This window comes from Enhydra lutris, unplaced genomic scaffold, assembly GCF_002288905.1.
Source record: "Enhydra lutris kenyoni isolate GAN:26980312 unplaced genomic scaffold, ASM228890v2 scaffoldscaffold31, whole genome shotgun sequence".
NCBI classification, from domain to species: domain Eukaryota; kingdom Metazoa; phylum Chordata; class Mammalia; order Carnivora; family Mustelidae; genus Enhydra; species Enhydra lutris.
Window position 1 is genome coordinate 12,854,353 of NW_019154115.1, and position 9,465 is coordinate 12,863,817.

Here is a 9,465-nt window from a genome sequence, read left to right on the forward strand (position 1 = left end):
AGTGGGAGAGGGAGAGGGAAAAGCAGGCTTCCTGCCAAGCAGGGAGCCCGATGCGGGGCTTGACTCCAGGACCCTGGGATCATGACCTGAGCTGAAGGCAGATGCTGAATGACTGAGCCACCCGGGTGCCCCCCTAAGCATTATTTTTTTAAAGGTTAAAAAAATTGTGGCAAAATATACATAACAAATTTTAAAAAGACTTATTTATTTGAGATAGAGAGCACGTGCAAGTATAGGCAGGGAGTAGGGGCCGAGCGAGAGGGATAAGTGGACTCCCCACTGAGCCTGATGTGGAACTTGATCCCAGAACCCTGGGATCATGACCTGAGCAGAAGGTACAGTTCTAACCGAATGAGCCACCCAGGCGCCCTGACTTATTTTGGAGATGGAGCAAGCATACGCACCCGCTGTGGGGAGAAGGAGTGACAGTCTTAAACAGACTCCATTCTGAGTGTAGAGCCTGATGCAGGGCTTGGTCTCACAACCCTGAGATCATGACCTGAGCCAAAACCAAGAGTCAGACACTTAACTGACTGCACCCCCCAGGGACCCCTACGTCACATTAAACTTACCATCTTAACCATTTTCTTTTTTTAAATTATTATTATTTTTATTTATTTGACACATAGAGATCACAAGTAGGCAGAGAAGCAGGCAGAGAGAGAGGAGGAAGCAGGCTCCCTGCTGAGCAGAGAGCCTGATGCAGGGCTCGATCCCAGGATCCTGGGATCATGACCTGAGCTGAAGGCAGAGGCTTTAACCCACTGAGCCACTCAGGTGCCCCCATCTTAACCATTTTCAAGTGTACAGTTCATTGTGGATCACACTGTTTTGCAACCAATAGCCTGGAAACTTTTTCCTCTTGCAAAACAAAACTCTGTACCCATTAATAACAACTAATCCTGCCAGCACCCCCCAACCCTGGTAACCACCATTCTGTCTAAATTTGATTGTTCCAGGTACCTCACAGAAGTGGGATCACACAATATCTATGCTTACCTTTATTTCACTTAGCATAAGGTCCTGAAGGCTCATCCGTGCTGGGGCATGTGTGAGAATTTCATTCAAGGGCTGAATGATACTGCGTTGTATATGTATATAACAGTTGTTTATCCATTCATTCACTGATAGGCACTGGGGTTGCCTTCCCCTTTTCACTCTTCTGAATAATGCTGTGATGAACAGTGGTCTACAAATATTTCTTCAGTCTCAGCTTTTAATTCATTTGGGTATATATCCAGAAGTAGAAATGCTGGATCATATGGGAATTCTACTTTAAAATTTGGGGGCAACTGCCATACTGTTTTCCATAGTAGCTGTACTGTTGTTAGAGTCACAGCAAGTGCACAAGGGCTGCAATTTCTCTACATCTTTACCAACACTTGTATTTTGTGCTGTTTTTTTTTTTTCAAGATTTTATTTATTTATTTGACAGAGATCACAAGTAGGCAGAGAGGCCGGCAGACAGAGAGAGAAAGAGAGAGGAGGAAGGAGGCCCCCCGCTGAGCAGAGAGCCCCATGCGGGGCTCGATCCCGGGACCCTGGGATCATGACCCGAGCCGAAGGCAGAGGCCTTAACCCACTGAGCCACTCAGGCGCCCCTGCTGTTTTGTTTTTGATAATAGCCGTCCTAATGGTTGTAAAATGGTCTTCAACACTTTAAAGATTTTGTTTCTAGCTACATAGTTTTTAAGAAGTCTGTGGTATTTGTTATCTCTTTCTGTGGTAATGTAATGTGTCTTACTCCTATTATTTTTAAAAATGTCTATCACTGGTTTTCAGCAAGTACATTAATATGTGCATGGTTATCTTGTGTGGAGTTTATCAAGCTTCTTCACTGTTAGTTTATGGTTTTCATCAAATTTTTAAAAATTGGCCATTATTTCTTCATTTTGCACCCTTTATGACAAAAAAAATTCAGGATAGATTTTATTGCTAAGTCTTCCATTTCACTAATCTTTTCTCCTGTAGTGTCTAATCTATTAATTTATCCAATGTTTTATTGCATTTATTTTTTATTTCTATTCCATTTGATTAAAACACTTTTTTCTCATGTTTTTAATACTTGTACAAAACCAGCTGTTTTAACCTTTTTTTTTCCTTCTTTTAAGATTCTACTTATTTACCCAACAGAGAGAGAGCACTCACACACAAGCAGGGAGGAGCCACAGGCAGAGGCAGGGGAAGAAGCAGGCTTCCTGCTGAGCATGGAGCTCAATGCAGGGACTCGATCCCAGAATCCTGGGACCATAACCCAGGGACCAAGGCAGATGCCTCACCAACAGAGCCACCCAGGTGCACTGTTTTAATATTCTTGTCTGCTGGCTCTATCATCCCTGCCTTTTCTGGGTCTTTTCCTATAGACTACTTTTTCTTCCAGTTTTATCAGTCACATTTTTCTGCTTCTTGACCTGTCCAGTAATTCTTTGATTAGATGCAGGACACTATGTCTGTTACATTATTGAGGATCTGGATTTTGTTTACTTAAATGTCAGGCTTTGTTTTAGCAGTTATTTGTGGATCAGCTTAGAATCTTGTAAATTTTTTTAAATTTTATTTTTTCAGTGTTCCAAGATTCATTGTTTATGCACCACACCCAGTGCTCCATGCAATACACGCCCTCCATAATACCCACCACCAGGGTCCCCTAACCCCCACTCCCCTTCCCTCCAAAATCCTCAGTTTGTTTCCCAGAGTCCACAGTCTCTCATGGTTCATCTCCCCTTCCGATTCCCCCCAAGTCACTTCTCTTCTTCACCCAATGTCCTTCCTCTGTATTATTCCTTATGCTCCACAAGTGAAACCGTATGATAATTGACTCTCTCTGCTTGACTTAGTTCACTCAGTATAATCTCCTCCAGTCCCGTCCATGTTGATACAAAAGTTGGGTATTCATCCTTTCTGATGGAGGCATAATACTCCATTGTACATATGGACCATATCTTCTTTATCCATTCGTCTGTTGAAGGGCATTTTGGCTCTTCCCACAGTTTGTTATTTAAAGCATCTTTGCTAGAGTGGGTCTAAGCTAAAGTAGCCTTCACTCTAGGGATATTTTATGGCTACTACTAAGGCATGACCCCTCTGGGGTCTCTATTTAATATCCTACCCTGGGTGACTAATGAGGATTCTGCACTCTGGCTCCTGGTCCTATGTGAGCTCTGGAAATTGCTGTTTACAACTAATCACCCGCAACCCCCATTCACTCCTTGTACTTGTAGAGTGTCATCTTGTAGTACAGCTTCATCTTGTAGAGTGTCATTCTTCTTATGTACTCCATGAAGATTCTCAGGGACCACACTGTATTAATTCCTTTCTGAAACTCTGCTAACTTCTAATTACCTGAGTAATTAGAAGTTAAGATCTAACCCCCAATCTAAACCCCAATCTCTACTATCACCACACAGTTACACATTTATGTTCTTGTGATGAGAACTTTTATGATTTTTCTTTTAGGAACTTTCGAATATTCAATAGTGTTGTTAACTGTGGTCACCATCTTGTACATTACATTCCTAGGACTTAATTATAACTGGATGTTTGTACCTTTTGACCGTCTTTGAACATTTTGCCCACCTACACCTACTTCCTGTGATCTAGTCTCAGTATCTATGAATTTTTTAGATTCCACATACAAGTAAAATCATAAAGAATTTTTTTTCACTTAGTGTAACTCTCAAAATCCATCTATCCGTCTTGCCACAAATGGCAGATTTCCTTCTTTTTTTATGCCTGAATATTCCATTGTGTGTGTGTACACACACACACACACACACGTACACACACACATATTACATTTTCTTTATTCATGCATTAACAGACACTTAGGCTATTTCTGTGTCTCAAATATTTAAATAATGCTGCAATGAACATGGGGTAAATAACCACAAGTGGAATAACTGGGTCATATGGGAGTTCTATTTTTAATATTTTGAGGAATTTCCATATAGTTTTCCATAATGGTTGAACCAATTTACATCATCACTAATGGTGCACAGAAGTTCTTCACATCCTAACACTTATTTTTTTGATAAAAGCTATTTTTTGATAAAAGCCATTCTAACAGGTATGGGGTAGGATATCTCATTGTCATTTTGATTCGCATTTCCCTGATATTAGTAATACTGAGTACCTTTTTACATACTTGTTAACTGTTTATATGTCTTTCATGTCTATTCTAAATCCCCATTTAAAAAAACTGGACTGCTTTCTGTTAGTTTTACAAGTTCTTCCATATTTTTTTTTTTTAAGATTTTATTTATTTATTTGACAGAGAGATCACAAGCAGGCAGAGAGGCAGGCAGAGAGAGAGGAGGAAGCAGGCTCCCCTAGACAGCAGAGAGCCCGATGCGGGGCTCGATCCCAGGACTCTGAGATCATAACCTGAGCCGAAGGCAGCGGCTTAACCCACTGAGCCACCCAGGCGCCCCAAGTTCTTCCATATTTTGACTCGTAATGCCATATCAGATATATGACTTGAAAATATTTTCTCCCATTCAGTAGGTTGCCTTGTTGTTTAGTTGGTTTCTGTTGAAGTTTTTTGTTTTGTATAAGGCCACTTGTTTTTGCTTTATGTTGCCTTCGCTTTTGTTTTAAAAGATTTTATGTATTTATTAGAGAGAGAAAAGGGGCAGAGGAGGAACAGAGGGAGGGACAGAATCTTAAGCAGACTCCATGCTGATCACAGAGCCCAACATGGTTGGGGCTTGATTTCATGACCTTGAGATCATGACCTGAGCCAAAACCAAGAGATGGATGCTTAACCAACTGAGTCACCCAGGTGTTCCTGTTACGTTTGCTTTTGGAGTTAGATCCAAAATAATCACTGCCAAGACTGATGTCAAGGAGTTTACCACCTGTTTTCTTCTAGGAGTTTCATGGTTTCAGGTCTCACATTTGAGTCTTTAATTCATTTTGAGGTTTTTTAAGATTTTAAGTAATCCGCACACTCAATGTGGGGCTTGAACTCACAGTCCTGCGATCCAGAGGTGCGTGCTTTACTGAGCCAGCCAGGTGCCCCTGAGCTCATTGTTGTGTATGGTAGAAGAGAGTGGTGTGGTTGAGCTTCATTCTTTGGCATGTGGCTATTCAGTTTCCTCAACACCATGTATTAAAGAAACTATCCTTTCTCCATGCGTATATTCTTGGCTCTTTGATCATAAACTAAATGTATTTGCACGGGTTTATTTTTGGGCTCTCTGCTCTATTGATCCATGTGTGCATTTTTATTCCCATGCTGTACTATTTTGATTACTGTATTTTTGTTAATATAGTTTGAAATGAGGGAACATAATGCCTCTAGCTTTGTTCTTAAGAATGCTTTGACTATTTGGGGTGTTTTGTGGTACTTCATCTTAGAAAACAGAATGAGTAAAAATCACAGGGGAAAAAAAGCATAAAGCATGTGTGTCCACCCCCTTAACTTAGGCAAAGTTTTGGTTACTTGCTCATGCATTTCCAGAAGTGGAAAGCACAATCTCCAATCTTGCCCAGTGGCAAAAGAACCAGTTTCGTGTGGAACAGAACTTTCAGAGGCTCACAGAATCAGAAAGTAAGAATTGGGACATTCAAGACAGAATATTATTGGGTCTTTCTGCACAGTGCTGTTGAACTAACTGAATGAATTCTTTGCTGCACGTTGCCACATTCCTGTACCTATTATAAAGTGAAGTGCTTTGTCCCAAACCCCATGCAAATCCTATCTACCTATGTACTAGGAAATTAAGATCCTTTTACTATCACAGCATGTAAAATAACAAAATAGCTGGGTGAATTTTCACCAAATTAGAGGGTGTTTTTAGAGTGGTTTGACAAAGGCTCTAAAATCTATTGGAGGGTCCTGGAAGGCAGATGGCAATTATTGTCTGGAGAAGCTGTGAGTTATGAGATTGCTATGTGGGTTCCATATGCCATGATGGCAAGATGTGGACACAGCAAACAAGGGTTAAAAAACAAGCCCTAAAGAAAATATTTTAGGCCCAATGCTACACAGTACAAGCATTGTCTTTGGTGGGGGGGGGAGAAATTTTCTAACATATATTCAAATAGATGAATATAATGAATCCCATTTACCTATTACTGAATTTTAACAACTATCAATGCATGGTTAATTTTTTTAAAAGATTTTATTTATTTATTTGACAGAGATCACAAATAGGCAGAGAGGCAGGCAGAGAGAGAGGAGGGAGCAGGCTTCCCGCTCAACAGAGAACCTGATGCAGGACTCAATCCCAGGACCCTGGGATCATGACCTGAGCTGAAGGCAGAGGCTTTAACCCACTGAGCCACCCAGGTGCCCCACATGGTTAATTTTATTAATATCCCCCTCACACCCATCACTTCCCTCATTTGTTTTTGACATGCCAGGCATCATATAATTTCAAAAATATTTAGTAGCAAGCATGGATTTTGATCGACTAGATTCTCACTTGGACAACTCCATGTAATATGCTCCTACATGAATAGCAGCAGGGACATTTTAAAAATATATTTTTAAAATTTAAATTCAACTAATTAACATATAGCATATTATTAGTTTCAGAGACAGAGTTCAGTGACTCATCAGTCTTCTATAACATCCAGTGCTCATTATATCCCGTGCCCTCTTTAATGTCCATCACCCAGTTATGTCATCCCCCTCTCCCCCTAAACCCCTCCAGCAACCCTGTTTGTTTCCTGTAAGTAAGAGTCTCTTATGGCTTATCTCCCTCTGATTTCTTTTTTCTCTTTAGGATTTTATTTTTTTAAATGTATTTTAGAGAGAGAGAGAGGACGAGAGGGGGCAGGGTCAGAGCAAGAAGCTGATTCCCTGCTGAGCAGGGAGCCCAATGGGAGGCTCAGTTCCAGAACTCCAGGATCATGACCTGAGCCAAAGGCAGATGCTTAAATGACTGAGCCACCTATGTGCCCTGATTTCATCGTATTTTTCCTTCCCTTCCTCTATGATCCTGTTTTGTTTCTTAAATTCCATGAGTGAGATCCTGATAATGGTCTTATTTCGTTTAGCATAATACCCTCTAGTTCCAACCACATCAATACAAATGGCAGGACTTTGGGTTTTTTGATGGCTGTCTAATATTCCATTGTAGAAATACACACCACATCTTATTTATCCATCAGCAAGGACTTAAAGATGTTTAAATAATAAGAGATGCTGTAAAGGACACCTAGTCTTTTCATGTACCCTAGTCTTTTTTTTTTTTTTAAGATTGATTGATTATTTATTTATTTATTTATTTATTTGACAGAGATCACAAGCAGGCAGAGAGGCAGGCAGTGAGAGAGAAGAGAAAGCAGGCTCCCTGCTGAGCAAAAAGCCCAATGTGGGGCTCGATCCCAGGACCCCAGGACCATGACCTGAGCTGAAGGCAGAGGCTTTAACCCACTGAGCCACCCAGGTGCCCCCATGTACCCTAGTTTTATAGCTTTTGGGGTTTTATACTTAGCTCTCCTGACTGGCTTTTTGGGCTTGGAGAAGCAGACCCCCTCTTGATCTTAACTTCATAATGCACCGAATGAGGTTGGATTCACTGGTTGATCTTTGAGCTTCCATAAGCTTTGAAGTCTCTGATCTGTGAACCTCATCATGTCGTGGCCAGCAGGTCTGGACGGATGTCCATATAATTGTTAACACCCTGAACTCTCAGCTCTGTTGACTTTTTTGGGTGAAATTTCCCTGATCTGGAGGTCTTGCATTCCCACAAGTATTTCTCTAGGCCAAATTTTAACACCTGAGTGGATGCTCCTATCTTCCTGCATTATTTCAGCTTTACTTCATGTGTCTCCCCTCCCCAAAGACCATTCAAGGCTGTCTAAGAATTCCCCTGTCCAGCTTTCACGACCTCTGGTATTGTGCTCTCATTCTCGTGTCAACTCTATCTTCTACTTTCCCTTACCCTGTGCTCTCTTTTATTGAGTCCAAATTTCATAACTAGGCTACAAATAATGACCTCTCCAGTTGAAAAAATATATATATTCATGACACATGTATGTAAATTTTCAAAATTTTACTATTAGTAGGACTCTAATTCCTATTAATTGAAAATAATTTAAGACTGAAGGCAACCTACCTTCACATTGTAATTGACGTCTTCCAAGAGAGAAATTGTCTTTTTCAAAATTAGCTGAAGATCAAAATAAACAAGTCAAACAATGACCAACCCACTAAAGTCAAAGAGGATACTCTTTGCCCACTATTCGGGTGTTAAAGTAGCATTGGTAACGCATCTATAGTGGATACATTACCACAAAAGCCCAGCTTTTACTCTTAGTCCTAACAGAAAAACTAATGGATTTTTTCTTCTCCCACATTAACAGGCAAGTAAACTTACTATCATTGGAGCCTGTGGCCAGCTGGGAAAGCACAAAGTGGAGTGAGTTCTTGCTGTGACCCTTTTGCAATCCCAGTAAAGTGTGGGACCATCAGAACACCTACTACAATAAAAATGTCAGCCGTGTGAGGTGTATGCAAGTAATGAGGACGGACAGGAGGAAACGTGAGTTAGCGTTACTGCAGCCCTGCCCAGGAAAAAGGTTATGGTGACTAACCTAAGCACAAGAACAGCCTTCAGTTGATGGAATGAAGTTCCAATGACGTTACCTGGATTGAGCACCTGAGGGAGCAGTGAAACAGAGCACGTTCTTCCAGTCGCTTGTGGTGTCTTTTCACGTATTTAAAGGGCTCCTTTGTAAGAGGAGATCCGTATATGTGTGTAAGTTCTGAAGGCTTGGTAGGATACGGATTTGTAGAAGGAAAGCCGCAAGAAATGGACATAACCAACATAACCAAACTTGACTGGAGCAGATTATATGCTGGGTGGTAGGGAACACTAGGACGAGAACCCTGGAACTGATGATTAGAATGGGCTGCAAAGATAACCGTTAAGTGGTCATGTGGGAGTCAAGGATCACACTAACATGCTGAGGAAATACTAGAGAAGCACCTAGAGCATGGCCTATGTCATTATCACTCCAGGTAGTATGTCAGGTCTGTCAGCCACATCTTACACCAAAGTCCTCACCCGGGGAGGAGAAATGCTTCTCCATTTCTCAGAAACACAATCTACTGATACCATTTACAGGATTTTAAATTCCCAGGCGAGTGTACAACTCCAGCCCTGTTCTTCCTTCTGTAAGATCTCAGTGACTATTACTAGGGGGAAAAGAAAAAAGTTTAAATCATGACTTACTCTTTAAGAACCAGAAATTTCTACCACTGTTTACTATCAACACACCTATCCCTTAAGCATTATGTCGAACCTCCAAAGTAAAAAGGCTTTGGTTGTGATTAATTGCAATTGAGGAAAGTCCTAATTATGTACCCTTTGGTAGTACAGAGAGAGGCTGAGTTGGTTTCTTAATTTGTAAAAAGGGAACAAAGGTCTTCTGGGTTGTTGTGACGCTCATCCAGGAAAATCTGGGTCACACATACAGCACTTAGTCTCACTTGTAATAGTTATGCTTGCT